At 36.0% G+C, this 19,139-nt stretch overlaps 1 protein-coding gene across 18 annotated transcripts in view; it reads left to right on the top strand.

The window, feature by feature from the left end:
* Nucleotides 1-19,139, top strand: part of LOC101328244 (1-acyl-sn-glycerol-3-phosphate acyltransferase delta) — a 1,425,233-nt gene that overhangs the window by 606,696 nt on the left and 799,398 nt on the right. The gene's annotated exons all lie outside the window — the stretch shown is intronic.

The raw sequence follows: 19,139 nt of genomic DNA, 5'->3' as shown, positions 1-19,139 counted from the left end.
TTATTATTGTTACCATGGTTGGTAGGAAACATTGACATTTCATTAAATGTATGTTTGGCTAAGAAAAGGGTTGACAAACCAGTCTCTGATTTGGAACTTAAATGCTATGGGGTTTCAACTTTGAATAAGACTACAGAACAATGTCTTCTTTGAAAACAACTGGGAACAGACAATGGGAAATGTTTACCTAGGAAAAGTTGGACAGTACCCTTAGGATCAGGGATTTGCTGCCCTTAGTAGACACCCACATCTTGGCATTTTTGCCAATAACTTTACATACAACTGTGCCTAAAGGCTGGTTTCTAGCAACAAGAAAAAAGAAAATATGAGTATTGGATTGAGGGTACCTTACAAATGTAACAGCAGCTGTTTACAAAGGCCTGTGCCTCTCCTAGTCAGCATTATACAGTGGATGACCCAGCCATGCTTTACTCTGTAACATTGTAAGTTCCTCTGTCCTCTCATACTTAGTATCTGATTTATAAAATAATCGCTACGTGGTGCAACATTTTATTTTTAAGCAAAGACTCTCCATGCCCACTATAGATCCACATCTGACACACCCGTGTCTCAATCCTCGGGGGAAAGTTAGATATACACAAAGGAAAAAAGGTGGTGATCCCAGGCATGGAGCTATATGGAGAATGTGAGTGCTTTTCCTTTCTGTGAACTCTTAAAACATATATGCTGCCCAAATTTTATCTTGTGCAGGTCTCCCATGATTTGTGCAAAGTTCCAGAAGAAATTAGGGTGGAATGCTGAACTCCTCCTAAGTAAAATGAAGAAGTAAATGAGGGAAGCCTATTATTAAAAAATGGTTTTTTAAATAGATTTTAATAGAGTTGAAAATGTTTAGAGTCTTTCAAACCTTAGTTGTATTAACGTTTAAAATGCCTTTCATTATAGAAATAATACACGCTTTCTTACTTTCTTCAAAAAATGAAAAAAAATCTATCTCTCATGCCTCAGTTCTATACCCCAGAGGTAGCCACTTTTAAACATTTTAAAAATATATTTCCTTTGGAGATTATCACCATCAAGGAACTGTGCATGGACTTACGAACTTTAAAATACGCCTATTTTCTCCCCATCTCAAACGATTATAATTTAGCACACCGACTCTATGTCATGCCTCTTCGCCCACCCCATTCCCGTTGTTTATCCAACCGTCAACAATATTTATTGGGAGCTTCTAGAGACAGGAAACCACCGTGGTCTCTGCCTTGTTGGAACTTTCATCATGTTAAGCCAGATAATAGCCGACCTTCAGTTCTTCCATAAATAAAAAAGTGCATTATTACTTTGAATAACATACTTTAACCTTTATTTATCCAACAAAATTAGACAATATCCATCACCTAAAGATTCTCTAGAAGAAGGGAATTAATTTGTCCACTTTGTTTACTACTTCTCTTTTTTCCCCTCCCCCTAAATTCAGTCAGCCATTATGAACATCATTATGGTTACACTGACAACATTTATGAGATTGGTATCATGTTCCCTAACCATAGTGAAGTTTTCCACGTTTTGCTGATAAGTTGGTCTTTTAAAAAATGTAAAACAAGTAAACTTTAATTACCTCATATCAACCATGTCATATGATTGGATCCATGAAGAAATTATATTCTCATTATATTCTCAATTGTACCAGTCAATAATGTTCCAAACATGAAAGTCAATGAAAGATATAAATTACTAAAAATTCTGTCATATTTTAGATTGTTTCACACTTGATTTATAGTCATGCCTGTATTTTACCACTTTCTGTTTTTCTCAGAGAAGTTGACTTTCATTTTTCTTATTGATGAAAGAAACATCTGACTTCATATTGTGATTAAGAATTCTTTTTTATTAAACACAGAATTTGTGTCACTGAATATGCTTTCTCCTTGAGGACATTCTTCATGAAGTAATTGGATTTCCTGTTCTAATTCATACCTGTTACTTTTTATAGATTCTTCTGTTAATTCCATTGTTTGGTTTATTTTGTTGCCTATGTTTTCCACTTTTTTGAATTTTTTAAAAATGTTTTGCTGAGTACATCTTTGGGTAACGATTTAATTTTTCTACTATAATGATTAGTTTTGTGCATCAACTTCACTAGGCTAAGAGATGCCCAGATAGCTGGTAAAACGTTATTTCTGGGTGTGTCTGTGAGGTGTTTCTGGAAAATATTAACATTTGAATCAGTGGACTGAGTAAAGAAGATCACCCTCACCAATACAGTTGGGCATCATTCAGTCTGTTGAGGGCAGGAGAAGATGGGTGTCCCAGGTCAGACAGTGAGCAAATTTGCCCTTCCTCTACTTAATAGAAGAATCGTGTTACTTCTTAATTTAGCTTCCATTAAAGAAAAACAAACAAACAAACAAAATCTTTGTTTTTATTCCAATCTCTTCATCTTTTTCCTCCGAATTCTGGACATTTTCATGACTTTCTCTCTTAGATCCTTATCACTGGAAGAGTGGAAATGGAGCAGCAAATGTTACCTGGGAGCTTGTCAGAAATTCAGAATCTCAGATTCCACCCCAGACCTGTTGATTGAGACTCTGCGTTTTAACACCTCCTGATCATTCATGTGCACATTAGAGTTTGAGAAGCACTGGTCCCTTGACTCATTCTTTTCTGTTCATTCTATTGAACCATCCTTCTATTAATGTGGTTATTTCTGTCATATTTTTAATTTCCAGCAACTATTTCTTATTCTCTTATTGCTTTCTTTGCACTCCAACAATTTTTGTAAAGCTTTCTCTTCCATTGCTGAGTACACAAATCACATTTTTAATTTTTCTAATTAAAAAAATTAATTGAAGTATAGTTGATTTATTGGGTTGGCCAAAAATTTCTTCCCAGTTTTTCTGTAATATCTTATGGAGAAATCCAAACGAACTCTTAGGTCAACCCAATACAATGTTGTGTTAGTTTCAGGTGTACAGCAAAGTGATTCAGTTATATATATAATTCATATGTTGAATTACACTGATGAGTATTTTTCAGATGATGAACCTTCCTTACATCCTTGAGATAAAGCCTACTCGATGATAATATATTATTCTAAATGAGGATTTTCACATATATTTTCATAGTAGAATACAGTTATACTTCTGTTTTCTTTATTATTCCTGTTTTGTTTTGAAATTAATACATGAACTTGGCAGTTTCTTTCTTTTTCTTTTTCTTTTTGGAGAGTATAAATAAATTTAAATATTCCTTGAGAATTTGATGGAGTTCTGTTATAAAAACCCTCTGAGCTTGTTTTAAAAACCCATTTCTTTTTATTTAATACATACACATTTTTATTTAAATTATCTATTTTTTTATTGTACTAATTTTGGCATTTTATATTTTTTCCAGGAATTTATCCATGTTGTCTAGGATTTCAGACACATTAGACAATAGTTGTTCCATAAACTCTCTTCATCTTTGTCTATAATTATTTCTCATTTGAGTTCTGATTCTAATTTTGTTTAATTTTGTGTCTTTAGTCATACCAAAGGTTTTTCTACTTTGTAAATCTTTGTAGAATTTCCATTTTTGATATTAAGCTTTTCTATTTTTAAATTTTTTATTTATTGATTTACTTCCTGTAGTATTTTCTTCTTTTGACAAAACCTGTTTGCAAGGTCATATAGCCAGGTTTATCTCTTCTAGACTACATTAAAAACTGAGACTAAATGACACTATTCAAGATCAAATGGCTTCTAAGTCCAAACCTGAGAAATCTTCAACCCGCACGTTGTAGCCGCAGGGTTTGGCTTAAAGCAGAAGGGGGTCTGGCGATAGGGGCTGATTGATGTAGAAGGAGGAGCATTATGTTGTTTCCATGTAGAAAATGTCTAAATTCAATCTCTGTGACTCCTGTGGACAGATCTAGGATGAACATGTGTAAATTACCAAATGACTAATTTTGGCTCGATATAAGGGATTCATTTCTAATGATTAATGCCTGTAAAGGATATGGACCTACAGTAAAATCTTAAATCCACATTCCAAGTGTGGAAATGGAGACAGATTAGCTCCCTGCTAAGGGATGTTGTAAGAGAAATTCTTTGGTATCAAATACAGGTGGGATGAGCTAGATGTTGCAGTCTGTCTTCTGATGCTGAGGTGCTGTGAGCTGGCTTACGCTGCTGAATTGACTAAGAAGGTGAAGCGACAAAGTAGAAAACTGTGTAGTTTTAGTTCAGTCAAGACAATGTGCTGCCTTTAAGAGTTTTTGAAGTTTGTGGTGTGTACTATATTCAAGGCTGCGCACGGCTCCCTGTTTACCTGTTATCGACTGAAACTGTACTTGTAGGGAAGCTGATGCCCTGCTGAATCTAGAAATTGGCTGGATATGGAAGCTACTGGAGAACGGAAGATTGCCTTGGATACGTTTCAGCATATCAAATGAAGGGAGAAAATAACTCTCAGTTACTCCTATTTAAAATGTTTTATACTGTTATCTACATGAGAAAAATGTCCAAATGTCACCCTAATCTTACATAAGCTAATCTTCCTCTGCTCTTTGGTGCCATGAATTAAGAAGCTAGCAAGCCAGAAAATATAATCTATAATGAACTAGTGGTAAATTTGTTATCTGTTGAAGATACAGGGAATTTTTCTCTTCTTTTCTCATTAATCAGAAGCAAAAAACACAGAAAAGTATAAAAATAAGCCTACCAAGAATTTGAGCTGCTGGCTTATGTAGAGACTGTCGGTGTTATAAGTGAGAGGGCTGGCGACGTGTAAATAAGTAGTTTTCTAGGTAGAGGATTCTGTTTAAACATGTATCTCCATAGTGACATCCAACAGAGATATGGTAAAATAAATAAAAGACAGATTTGATTCTAAGGAATATAATGTCATAAACACAAGGCAGGCGGATCGAATGTGTGCTATGCTATTTTTGCTAAACCGATCATTTGTATGACTTTAAATCTATGGCCCACCAATCTGCTCTTAGCCCATGGATCATCTGCCCATTGCATACAAGCCATTTATCCTGAGAAAAGATATGTGCTTTGAAGTCTTCATCTGGCACTCATGTGATTACTGTTTCCTTTATAATTAAAAAAGTCACCGACTGGGAACCTTCTGATTTTATAGTCTTGGTAAGTTTGTTCTTTCAGTGCTGGGAGTGTCTGCTACATTATTTTTAGTCGAAAATATTAGTGCTGTAAATAAAGTGTTTATATATGTTCAAGGTATGGTGCAAATCTTGATTTGTATTGCTATCTTTATTCTAGAAATCTAATTAAAGCAAGCAGAAATAAGTGACATATAGTTAATTTGAGAAGGAGTCTTTCTTAAAAAATAAATTTCCTGTTGAGATTTACCTGTGGTGTTGCTGGCATGAGGCAAGATTCTAAATATAAATAATGCTGGGGCCAAAAGGAAGGCAAAAATTGCCAAGAAGATTTTTTCAGTGAATCTTTTTGTATGTCTTTGTAAATAGAAACTGAGACTACCTTTGAAACCCTATTACTTTTCATTAAGAAAAAAATGGGGCAAAGACGGTCTCTAGCCTACCCCTGGGTCCGTGCCCAGGTGGTGCGCCACGTTGCCACTGCTTTCCCAGTGATGCCCGGAGAAGCCACCGTTACTCAGGGGCTTGGGCTCCCATCCTGTGTGGTCCTCTCATGTGTCAGTGTCAGTGCCGTCAGTGCTGCTTGGGGATTAGAGTACGCAGGAGGGAGTGCGGTGTGCTGGGTCCCGGGTCTCGGATGCTGCGCTGTGAATAGGTCTGGTACTTCAGGAACAGGGAGGATTAGGGAGGCAATTCTGTCTTCTTAGCTTCCTAAATTTATATTTATTCAAGTCTTTGAACTTGTGGGCCCTATAATGCCTGTGGCAAATGGTGACAGTTTCAGTGAGGAACGGCTGGGTCTGCTACTTCCAGCCTCTTGTGTTCTTCCCCCACAGCGGGCCCTGCCCTCTGTCTCTTGCAAAGAGTGGTCCCTGTGGCTTGGCAGACCTGCAGACACGTCTCCAACATGCCCTCCTGAAGACGCCATAAATCTTTTAGAGAAAATCAATGCATAACAATATATTTTAAATATATCTGTTCCAAATTTGTGAAATCAGTCTCCAGAATGCAACATGAGAAGTCCAAGAAAATATTTGTTACCTGAGTTCCTCTATTTTAAGTAGTACTTTACTTTCCTTGTACTTTAAGATCACTAATAGTGGGATAGTTTTTATAATAAATGTCTAAAGAAACATAGCTGGATGGAGGAGAAATTATTGGTTATTTTATTACCATTAGTTTTTATTATTTGCCTATATGCAAATTTATCCAGGCCCCAAATTTCTGTTTATACAATTGTCACTTCAGTTGAAGTCTTTGCACGAGTAATTAATTGGATTAGTAATTAGCAAAATAATTGGATTTGTACTTAAATTTAGATCCTTCATTGTCACTTCATTGTTGTATTGAATATATAACTTTTCCTTTTCCCTTCCTCTTTTCCTTTCCTTTCTGAACAATTCAGTTCAAAGCCAGAGGGAATGCAAGGTAGGCTTCTGTGGTGGGGAAGGAGGGGGGAGCCATGATGGCTCAGAGCAGAGGTTCAGATCCCAAACAGGGAGAGGAGGAACATCAGTGGACATGGGATACCCAGGGGGTGCTTGAAGCCTGAACAGAATGACAAGTGCCCCTACACAGTGTGACACCCCAGTGACAGGGTACAGGACCCCGAGTGGAGGTGGACCGGGCATCCCTGTGGGGGGTGATTGACCTAGTGCAGGATTTGAGAGCCCAACAATTTGAGAAGTGCAGTCACGAGGGGGGACAAGCTGGCATGGGAAGGCAGAGCCTGAGCAGAGTAAGCAGGGCATCCACAGAGAGGGGCGGCCTGTCAGAGCATGTCAGAGCCCAAGTGGTGTAAAGGGCTTCTGGCTGCAGAATGGGAGATTTTAGCGAAGAGAAGAACTGATCAGATAAGCAGACACATTAAGGGTAATGCTTCTCTCCATCTGAGAATAGAGTTATAAGTAGGGAAGGAAAACAAAAATAAACCTTGTAGAATTTGGATTGGAATTTGGGTTATTAGTGTGAATTCATGATTTTTAATATAAGCAGATAGATGTAGAAATAAATACAGAATTAGAATAGCAGTTAACGTATGCATGTACGTGTGTGTGTGTATTGCACTTCTATTCCCTAGCGCAGTCTTCTGAGAGGCCCTGGAAGAAATGATGCCTAAGGGTCAACAAACGTGCATCTCAATCTTGGCCTCTAAACCCCATGTTTTTCCACTAAAAATAGCCAGGGCTGCTTCCAGAACTGGGGCAGATAAGAAAGATCTTATTGTTGAAGGCAAGGAGGTCTTCAAAGAACGGTGAGGATGCATGGGAAGGGTAAAGGAACCAACTTGTAAGGTCTCCAACTGGCCATACCTGGGTCAATTTGAAGCATCATATTAATGATAGTAACCAAATGAATATAACCCATGCAATAAAATATAACCCATGAGCCTGTACTGAATAAGTTGAGAGTTTAATAAGGAACAGAAAATTCAAAATACCTCCCCATAAAATACTAATTACAAAGGACACCTTTACATTGAAGTTCGGCAGATGCTGCCTTAAACAAGTGATCGAAGTGAACTTCCTCAGTGTTGGGAAAATTGGACCATGTGCCTCCTGATGGTGCAATGGGAAGAACCCAGCATCACTCTGGTGATATGCCTGCCAAAGACACATAACCGGAATCATGAAGAAATAGCAGACGGATCCAAATGACAAATATTCTATAAAATAACTGTCCTGTCACTTTCAAAAATTCCAAAGTTGTGATAGTCATGCAAAAACTAAGGAACTGTGCCAGACTAAAATATCTAAAGAGATGTGACAACGAAACGCAGTGCATGATTTTTAGCTGGCTTCTTTTAGTATAAAGGACATAATTGGGAGAGTTTAAATGAGGCCTGAGGATTAAATGATAATAATGTGACAATGTTAATTCCTGAATTGGATGAATGGACTGTGATTGGACAGGAGAATGTTTGTTTGTAGAAAATACACACTAAAGTTTTTGGGTATGACAGGGCATCATGTCAGCAACTTACTCTCAAAAAACAGATCTTTGTATTGTACTTGCTAAGTCTGAGGTGTTTCAAAAATGTATGTGTGTAACACATATATTCAGTTAAACATTTCAATAAAGCATTATCCTGTGGTCTGCTTTATGCCAGGAATCAAAATTAAAGACATTAGAAGTGAATTTGTAAAATTAAAAATGCCCAGAGTCATTGGTGTTACCCATTCCTAGGTTCTGAAGGACTATTTCTCTGAAGAAGAACATGTTTCTGTCAAAAGTTGACTCTCAGTAAAAAGGGTTTAACTTCTTGCATATGCAGTTTAATTAAGTTACAGAGAAATTACAAGTTTCACAAAACTGGTCATGCAGAACAAAGCCCATACTTTTATATGCTTTGGAATAATCTTAAATGTACTAGAGAGGTCAAGGTCACTAGAAATGGGTTTTCAAAAAAAGACCTCGTAACCATGATGTTATATACATGACCGCCAATAGCCGGAAGGGATTCAGTGGAAACACTGGGCTGAATTTAAACAGAAGTATGGACTCAAATTTCAATTATACTAAAGTTGTAAGTGGCACAGAAAAATATATGCTACCATCAGTTCTCTTTTTTTAAGAAGGACGTGAATGTACTATTGTTCAACACCCCCCAAATGCAATAAGCTTTTATTAAAAATATAATACATTAAAAAGTGTATGACATATGTGCTTTGAATCATGTATGTTTGAAAATGTGAAGTGTAGGAGAAACAAGACAAATCATGGCTTGGCTCTACTCTCAAAGGAATCCGGCCCAGTGAGAAATATAGGTGCAAAATCACATTATCAAGAATTACGGAAGATTTAAAACTAATTCCGTAAGTATTTCTCAAACAATATTTACCATAATATATTTGTTTGCTCTTCGTTTTGATTATTTTAAGTAAATGTTCAGGAGAGTACAGGAGAGTGCAACCAACCCCCATAATGATAGCTAGATCCTTTTACATTCAGATGCACCTGTTTTTGAGGTGAAGTCTGTTTGATCCAAGATAAAAGGCTCAATTATATAACTTGACCTGTGCCCTTCTAACTATGGTGTCTTTCTCAGAGCGGCGGGTGCACACAGGGCTTACCAGGAAGTTGTTAAAGAGAAGAGAAATGTGCATTTGTGTATCACCAATAATACACAGACACCTGCAGATTGATTCATAAATACTTGAGAAGAAAGTTCAGGAATTGCTGCCTCTGAGTTTCTTGTTCTCCGTAGGAGCAGGATGCGGGACTTACTGACAGAAGCAAAGGAAGAGGAAGTTCAGCTAATAATTTGAAGATACTTTCACCTTTGCTAGTCTCTTTCTCGGTTCACAGGCATTAGTGGGAGTGAAAGGAACAAGTTATGAACCATTTACTTAGGCTATCTGGAAGGATTTAATCTCACTGGGGTCATGGAGTTGAGTATTCTCTGTGAATTGGAGCTACTGTGATAGGCCCTATCTGTAGGCCTGGCATCCAGAGATAAGAGTTTAAGTCCAGCTGGAATTAGAAGCAGCATAATTAGCTGGAATGCTGGACTGTAAACCTTTGGGCTCGAATTGTGAAATGCCTCCAGTTAGCAGCGCAGATCACTCCGATGGAGTTTTGGCTCTGGGAGCTGAGCATGAGACACCCATTAATATAAAGGACTTCCCCAGTGTGCACAATAAGTTCAGCCCCATGTACTGTGGTGCATACTTTTCATCAATCTTGTGGTTCCTTTAGAAAGCATCGCCAGAGGCTCATTTTCCACTTCATCAGCATACATATGTTTATTTTTTAAAAAGAAGACCAGGAAAAATGTTTGAAAAGCCAATGATTTTTAGAAACTATGAGGTAGATTTCTGTATAACTTGTATGTGTATAGCACTTTAAAATATCAGAAATAGAAGTTAATAAAGCATGAAACAGCAGACAGACTGCTAATACTATATTTTTTATTTGCATGTGCCCATTTAGCTCCTAAAACTGTATCTTTCAAAAATATAGAATGTGTATGTTTATTTTATATTTATAAAATGTATGTTTATTTACTATCTGGTATTATAAAACCAAAATAATAATGCATATGTTAATAGAATGGCAGAGACTTACAATAAGGGTAGGAACTTAATTATAAGCCTATATTTTTATAATAATCACATACCATGATTGTTCCTTAATCAAAATAAAATTTATTATTTAAACTGATAATATGTAAAATACATGACCCTTTTTTTTTCTACCCATGAAATTAAACAAAACATAGTATGCAGTATAAGTAGCAGATTCAAACATACCTGAGTTCTCTATTTCTGATCAAGATGAATCCTTTGTCTGACCTGTGTACTTTTAAGAAAGCAGAAAAATATAAATGTCTGTGGAGAGTTCCGAGTGCATTAAATTTGCCTTGTATTGTTCATTTTAATGAAAAAAATTCTTCAGTAAGCATTGCAAAGGATTCTAGCAAGTCAATCACTTACTTAGTAGGTCCCCTAATCCTAGACTTATTCACACTTTCTACATTCTAATAATTCTAGCTTGATGGTGTTCTGTGTAAGTCTAGTGACTTTGATAATAACTCTTAGTTTGAGTATTTAAAAGCCTTCGTAAGCTGAATGGAGAGTATGAGCTTTATTAGTAACCATCAATTCCATCTAACTGCTTCCCTTTTTTCTTTTCATTTGTCTTCTTCTAAACAGTTATGATATAAATAGCATTGAATTATATGTCTTTATTTTTTATTATAAGTTCATCTTTAATTATGATAGCACTTTTGTTTTAATGTCATATAAATACCAACTATAGTTAGATCATGATCCCACCCATAACATGAGTAATGTACCATATAGAAAGAAAATATAACAAAAGAAATAAAGAAGTCTTTATCAAAATGAGATGATATTTCTAGTAAGATATGTATTATGGATGATATTTCAAGAGGTCCCAGAGTAATTAAAAGTGAAGTCATATGATTGCTTAATTAAGAACCTTGGGTTATAATAGCAAGTGTAAATAGCTAGACAGCAATAAGAGGTGCGCCTTGCCGAATAGGACAGAGACTGTGGCATTTACATTTCAGGTTCACTGCGGACCATCAAATTCCATAGTAAAACTTAGAGTCCAGCGTTTTGCAAACCTCAAGCACCAGAGACGAACACATTTCTGTTGTTCTGGGTAGGAATGTCAATCCCTGTCACGTTCTTCCCTTTAGACTTCATACTGTATCACAAACATTGTCCCATATCACTGCAAATTTATCATAGGTCTTAAAGAGTCATAATATCCTAGTGTACGTCAATGAGACATTTGGATACTTAAATTATATAGTTGTGTAAGTAGACCTTTTGTGATGTCCTATATTTAGAATTGACTGGAAAGAAAAATTACTGGACTATAAGATGAAAAGATAAGGAGAAAACCTGGCTTCTCTATATTTCGTTCAAAGGGTAACATACAGGTACAATCATTCGGAATGTAGCAGAAGCAGTTACCTCCCCAGCAATACAGTCGACTATTTCAATTCTGGCTACTATTTGCCGCCACTAGGAAGATGTAGGTAACCACACGTGGACCTTAGACTGTGAAACAGCATCTGTAGAAGCTCCAGAATACTTCCTCCTAATGCTGATTAAGGGAGAAATATTTTTAAATGAAATGTAAACAAATTATTTCCAGAAATCAATTTCAACTGGCCAACTCTTACCTTTACTTTTTACTAATCCACTATTTTTTTTTTTTTTTTTTGCGGTACGCGGGCCTCTCACTGCTGTGGCCTCTCCCGTTGCGGAGCACAGGCTCCGGACGCGCAGGCTCAGCGGCCATGGCTCACGGGCCCAGCCGCTCTGCGGCATGTGGGATCTTTCCGGACCGGGGCATGAACCCGTGTCCCCTGCATCGGCAGGCGGACTCTCAACCACTGTTCCACCAGGGAAGCCCCACTATTATTTTTTATTACACCGTAGTAAAATGTATAGAAAGTGTGTAAAGTGTTATGTGCCCTTATCTCTAGGCCTAAATTCTTCATTATTATAAATCAATCAATCAGTCATAGCTATCTTACCTAACATATCTAACATACCTAACAAGGTTAATAATAATCCCTTAATATTACTAAAACACAATAAGATTGTCAAAATATTGATATGTATGTTGAAGGTAAGTCATAGATACTGTATTATACACTCCAATTTTGTATATGTTTGAAATTTTTCATAAAAAACATTTTTTTCAAAAAAATGTACAATTCAGTCATTTTGGAGTCACAGAGTGACAATTCAGTCACAGAGTTGTGGAGTCCTCAATACCATCTAACTTTAGACCACTTTCATCACCTCAAGAAGAAAACCTATTCCCGTTAGCAGTCACTCCACATTCCCCTCCCCACTTCAGTCTTCTCCCCTCCCTGGCTGCAATTAATTCACTTTCTGTCTCTATGAGTTGGCCTGTTTTGGACGTTTCATATAAATGGAAATGTAATATGTGGTCTTTTGTAATTGCCTTCTTTCACTTAGCATAATGTTTCAAGGTTCACCTGTGTTTGTTGCATGTATCAGTTCTCCATTCCTTTTTATTGTAAAATATTCCACTGTATAGATATACTGTATTTTGTTTATTCAGTTGATGCATATTTGGGTTATTTCTAACTTTTTGCTATTATACACGGTGCTGCTATGAACAACCGTGTACCAGATTTCATGTGGACATATGTTTCCCAAAGTAGCTAAACCAATTTGCATTGCTGCCAACAGTGTATGAGGGTTACAATTTATCCACATTTTTGCCAACACTCGTTACTGTTTGTTTGTTTTTAATTTTAGCCATCCTCATGGGAGAGAGGTGCTATCTCATGGTTTTAATTTGCGTTTCCCTAATGAATAATGATGTTGAGCATCTTTTCATATGCTTTTTGGCCGTTTGTATATCTTCTTTGGAGAGATGTCTATTTAAGTCCTTTGTCTATGTTTTTAATTGGGTCACTTTGTTGAGTTGTAAGAGTTCTTTATATACTCTGGATATATAGCACCTTACGAGTGATATGATTTGCAAATATTTTCTCCCATTTGGTGGGTTATCTTTCCACTTTACTGGTGATGTTCTTGAAGCACAAAAGTTGAAATTCAAAGTATCTATATTTTCTTTGCTCACTTCTCCTTTTGGTGTCATATCGAAGAAACCATTCCCAAACCCAAGGTCATAAAGATTTACTCCTAAGTTTTCTTCTAAGAGTTTTACAGTTTTAGCCCTTGCATGTAAGTCTCTGATCCATTTGACTTAATTTTTATAAATAGTGTGAAGTAGGAGTTAAACTTTATTCTTTTGCATATGGATATCCAGCTGTCCTAGTGTCAATTTGTTGAGATTATTCTTTTATCATTGAATCATCTTGGTACTCTTGCTGAATATTGATTGCATATTCGGTTTAATTTACCAGTGAATCCCTCTGGCCCTGGGATTTCTTTCTTGGAAGTTTTAAGACTACTAATTCAATAGCTTTATTTTGTATAGGTCTCTTCAGGTTTTATATGTCTCCTTGAAGACGTTCTGGTAGTTTATGTCTTTCTGTTGTTTGTCCATTTCATCTAGTTTATCTCATTTGTAAGCATAATCTTATCCACTTTTACAAATGGATTATCAGAATCCAAAATCCAGTCTCTTTGTGCAAAGGCATTTTCTAGGCAAATAAACAAAATAGTTTACTAAGCCGGTTTAATTTTTCTTAATAAATACAATTCTTTTAATGATGAGGTGTGACAGACTGATAAAATACACAGTAGTTAACTTTAAAACTAACCATATATTATTATTTTGTAATTTTCTGAGGATTGAATGAAACAGGTTTTTCCTAGCTCCTCATTAATTCAGGAGCTGGTGAGAGATAATGAGGTCATGGAATAGCCCTGGATCCCACACCTTCTGTTGTCAGGATGCTTCTGGAATCCTCGGAAACTTCTTGGATATTTACCTTCTTGGAATTATAATTGGGATTCAGAATCAACCTACCCATAGTGCCTGTGTTTTTTCTTTGTCCAACTTCTTTCTGAATTATGAGGATGTTGTTAATACTGTGGCTTTTCTAAAAGTTTCCATTGATGTAAATTTTAAGGAACAGGTTAAGGAATGTGGACCAGTACTGGAATGTATCCCACATGCCCCCAGTTTCGCTATTTCCTTCCATCTCTGTATTCTAATCCCTGTCTCTCAACCAAGAGGAATTATTAGAGCTCCAGGGTGAAGGAAGCTGGAAGTCTATGACCTGCTTGCTCTTTCTGAGTTATTAGAGTCTGGAAGTTAGTCTGTAGGCACTTTGAGGTAGACACCGTGCTTCATTCAGTCACGAAGCACAGTGCCTAACACAGAGTAAGTACTCATTTCTGAATTAAATTTAAACAAAGTAAAACTCCAGCCTGCAGCTCCAAACCTATTTTCATGAAATTCAAACATATATTTGATTTCTCCTTTTACTCCATTTTCCTTATCATAAGGTTACACATCCTCAAGTTCTTATCTCTTGTATTAAAAAAAAAATTTAGGAAAATTTATGATGCTATTCATTTTGACAACTTAATGTAATTTTAGTCATTATGTAACAACCAGGGGCATTTCCATTTGAACCATTTTCTAGTATCATGAAATGAGAAAGTCTAGCCAAGAATAAGAAGGTAAGTAATACTTATATTAAAACAAAAACGAAACAAATCAAAACAAACAAATAAAAAATTGTCTCTTCCTTATGGGTATATTTGTATTTCCCAAGCCCACCCCCGGGGGGACTTGAGCACTTGGGCGTCTCTGGAATCTTAGAAAAGGAGGTTTCTCAAAGAAATAAGACTGATCAGGTAAAGCATTCAATTGGGAATCTTTATGGAATATTACTTGTTATTTATAGTTATGTTTCTTTCCTGGCATTTTCATATTTTCATCTTAATTCAGGCTTGCATTTCATTCAGGCATCCTCAATTATTCATCATCTCATTTAACAAATGTGAATTAAGTGCGTATTTTATGCCCAGCAGCCATAAATCTGAGGTTCAGACAAAAATGGTCCCTTCTCTCTAGGAGCTTACATTCTAGCTGGAGAGACAGATTTTCTACAGTTACTACGTAAATAATGATGCAGTTAAGATTAAGATAAATGCTAAACAGGAGTGTTATTAAAGCTGCTAGTACTCACCTAGATGTGTTGAAGTGTGCCTTCCACCTCCTCAGCCTTACTTCTCTCCAGGGTAGGCCAGCTCCTCCCTGAGAGGCTGACCTTTGTCTAGGGATTTAGTCTTTTTTTTTTCTTTTTGTAATTTAATTTTAATGTTATGATGAATTACAGCTGATTTACAATGTTGTGTTTCTTTTGGATGTACAGCAACTTGATTCAGTTACACAGAAACATCTATATATTCTTTTTCAGATTCTTTTTCCATTGAGGTTATTACAGTGTGTTGAGTCCAGTTCCCTGTGTTATACAGTAGATCCTTGTTGATTATCTGTTTTCTCTATGTATGTGTTGTATGCTAATTTAAACCCTTAATTTAGGCCTCCCCCCACACCATTCCCTTTTGGTAGTCGTAAGTCTTTCTAAGTCTGTGACGGTCTTTCTGATTTGTAAGTTAGTTCATTTGTATCAATTTTAAAATTCCACCTATAAGTGATATCATATGATATATACCTTTCTCTGTCTGACTTATGTCACTTGGTATGATTTTTTTTTAATATCTTTATTAGAGTATAATTGCTTTACAATGTTGTGTTAGTTTCTGCTGTACAACAAAGTGAATCAGCTATGTGTATACGCATGTCCCCTTATTCCCTCCCTCCTGCGCCTCCCTCCCACCCCTGCCATCCCACCCCTCTAGGTCATCACAAAGATTGAGCTGATCTCCCTGGGCTATGCAGCAGCTTCCCACTAGCTATCCATTTTACATTTGGTAGTGTATATATGTCAATGCTACTCTCTCAGGGATTTAGTCTTAATCCTCAGTGTTTGAGTTTGGTTGGTGCTGGGTTTATCTGTTGATAAAAATAGAAACAATTACATTTTTAAATATTGTGTTTTGTGGTGTCGACATTGCTACTATGGAAACAGCTAATCATTTTGCTGAACCATATTTTCCTCTTTTTTTCCTCTCCATTTGTGATAAAGGTGCTACCTCAGAACACATTTGTGTGTGTGTCATGGAGCTTTGTATACTCTGAAAAAAATCATCGGTTTATTTGCTTTTTAAAAAGACGTATATCCCTAGGTGCCTCTGATTTCAAAATAGCCAGATCTGATAACATAAAGAGTCCACTTACATACTCAGGGGCTCTGAGTTTTGAGAGGTGTCCAGACTAGTTATGAACTCATTAAAAATTTAAAATAGTTGAGTGCCAACTGGGGTGACTTCATTGTAAGCATTAGAAAGAAACACTCCTTAAAGAGCCATTGGAAAGTAGGACAGATAATGAAAGAGTATAGTTTTTATTAAAAGAAAAGGGCATATATTAATTGTGAGTTCATTCTCTACTTGTTTGTTGTTTGACTACTAAAATTCTCAAAATAGCATAAGGGCTTCAATGGAGAAACTTTCAAAGCCTTGAAAAGAAAACACTATTAATGGAACTAATTAGATGGCTGGAGCATAATGGAGATTCTAGCTCATAGGCACTGTTATGTGACTTTATTTTTAAAATCTTCATCACTTCATATTCTGTTTTCACTCAATCACTTTTATTTACAATAAAATCTCTCAGTTCTGAGATCCAAAATACTTTTAAAACATAGGTAAAATTCTGTTACAAAAATACTCTTAGACTAGGGTAGGCAGTGATGAGAGCAGTAGAATAAAGATGTAGCCTGGCCTTGAGTGATCAACCATTTATTCCAATTACCCAACTGATTAAAAACAAAAGTAAAACACACGAGTGCTTATTTTATTGGAATTTGACTAGTTTAGGTTGAGAATAAATGGAAAATAGTATACCCCCCCTCCATTGGTAAAGATATTTCACACCACTGCTTTTTTTTTTTTTTTTTTGCTATGGACCATTTTTAAAGTCTTTATTGAATTTTGTTACAATATTGCTTCTGTTTTATGTGTTTTGGGTTTTTGGCCGAGAGACATGTGGGATCTTATCTCCCCAACCAGGGGAGATAAGGGGATCGAACCCACACCCCCTGCACTGGAAGACGAAGTCTTAACCACTGGACCGCCAGGGAAGTCCCTTATACCATTTGCTTCTAACAGTTATTCATGTTTGAAACAAGATGATTATGATTGACTCCATTATCTGAATTCCCTTAGTATATTACACATTTCTTTGTCAAATATTTGGTATCTTTATGTCCTCCACTAAATTATGGGATATCTGCATGTGCTGCTGAATCTTTCTCATCTTTGATCTCTGAGCCTTTAACACAGAGCTTAACACATAGTAGATGCATGATAAATGTTTGAATGACTGAAAAATCAAATATGTACTGCTTATTTGAAATTATATATAGACCAAAAGCTGTAAGTTAATGAAAATGAATATAATTAATAATCATACCTTGGAATCAGAGGATCTATAATATAATCATCCCTTAATTTCAACTCACTTGTTTTTGTATTTGGGGCCAATGCCTTATTCTCAGTCTCCATTTTATATGAAATAATAGTATTTAATATAAAATTATTGCAATTGCTTTATGTAGGCTTGCATTTGTTCTATAATAGGGATATCCTTATCTCCTTTACCTCTAAAATTCCTCCATCTCTACCCCTCCCACATCCCATACACTTAGCAACTTTTGGGTCCTCAGAGGTTTTTAAGGCCTCTCTCCTATGTCCCATCTGGATTTGTCCTCTGAGATATCTGTTTCCCTCTTCCCACTGGCCCACTGCATGAGGACTGTGTGTGTGCTCACACACATGCATAGGAGACTGATCAACCAATCTGTGTTAATATAGCAATGAGTGATGAAAGAATAATGTGTCCATTTAGATCCCTTTTTAAAAATTGGACTCTGGAGACTATTTTCACATTAGTGGAGTCTCATTTAGTGGTAGTTATTCCAGGCTATCCGACAGTCCAGAGATATGAATATTTTGTTCCAGGTATGCTTTTAAATATTATTATTGAGTAACCTCCTTCTGCCTCATAATTAAGCCTGTTTGATATATTTTTTTAAATATGCACTGCAGAGAAGCTGTGCTACCTATAACTAGAGTACAAAATACTCCACTTCGTAGCACAGCACAGGAAATTGATTAATGTATACTTTCACCGAATATAGCATTATATAAAACATTTTTAAAACATAAATAACCCAGGGAGATCTCAGGTCATCTACATAGCTACTGCAACAGTCTAACACAGTTGTCACATTCTGCTCCTGAATTTATTCATTATCATGACTTTTTGGATCTTCATATAAGTTCTATTCTTAATATCCAAATAACACTAAACAATGATACCTGAAATATAGTGGCAGGACTTTAGATACCTCTCAGATCACTTCGATGGATATTTTCCCACTACAACCATAGTTTGTAGGAGTTTTCCTACACATGAACAAATTATCTCCCACAGCATAGGTAAAAGAAACCAGTCACCTGAATCTTTGGTACCGCCCTGAACCCACACTGCTGCCTCTGCTATAGGCTTACTTTACAGATGTCAACACCATGTAGCTGCTTCTAGTACATGATTAGACATACAAACAAACTTGTAAGTGGAATTTAAAGGGATTCCATGAGTTGGCTTTAGATACATATTATATTCTAAATTTGTAAAGAGAAATATTAACCTAACCATTCAAATAGTTTGGATAATATGCATATAATGCATTTGATAGCTTTGATCCCTGTGAAAAATTAAATGGATATCATTATTATCATTCTTATTACTGGAATTTTACATGCATTTCACCCATTATTTTAATTCTGTATTACATTTTCAATTATAATAAGACTCATAGTATCTTGGGAAAAATAACAATTTCAATAGCCATTAGTTGTTAACATTAAATCTCAAAGAAGTGAAGAAATATCAACAACTCTAATTTTAAAATGATATCAATTCATATGTAGATTACAGATCTCTGTTGCAGGTGCTTTTAGTAGAGGATGTGTGCCTTGTTTTAACTTGAAATGTAGATAGT

The sequence above is a fragment of the Tursiops truncatus genome, chromosome 12 (assembly GCF_011762595.2).
Source record: "Tursiops truncatus isolate mTurTru1 chromosome 12, mTurTru1.mat.Y, whole genome shotgun sequence".
Lineage (NCBI taxonomy): Eukaryota > Metazoa > Chordata > Mammalia > Artiodactyla > Delphinidae > Tursiops > Tursiops truncatus.
This window is presented reverse-complemented; position numbering and strand designations above follow the sequence as displayed.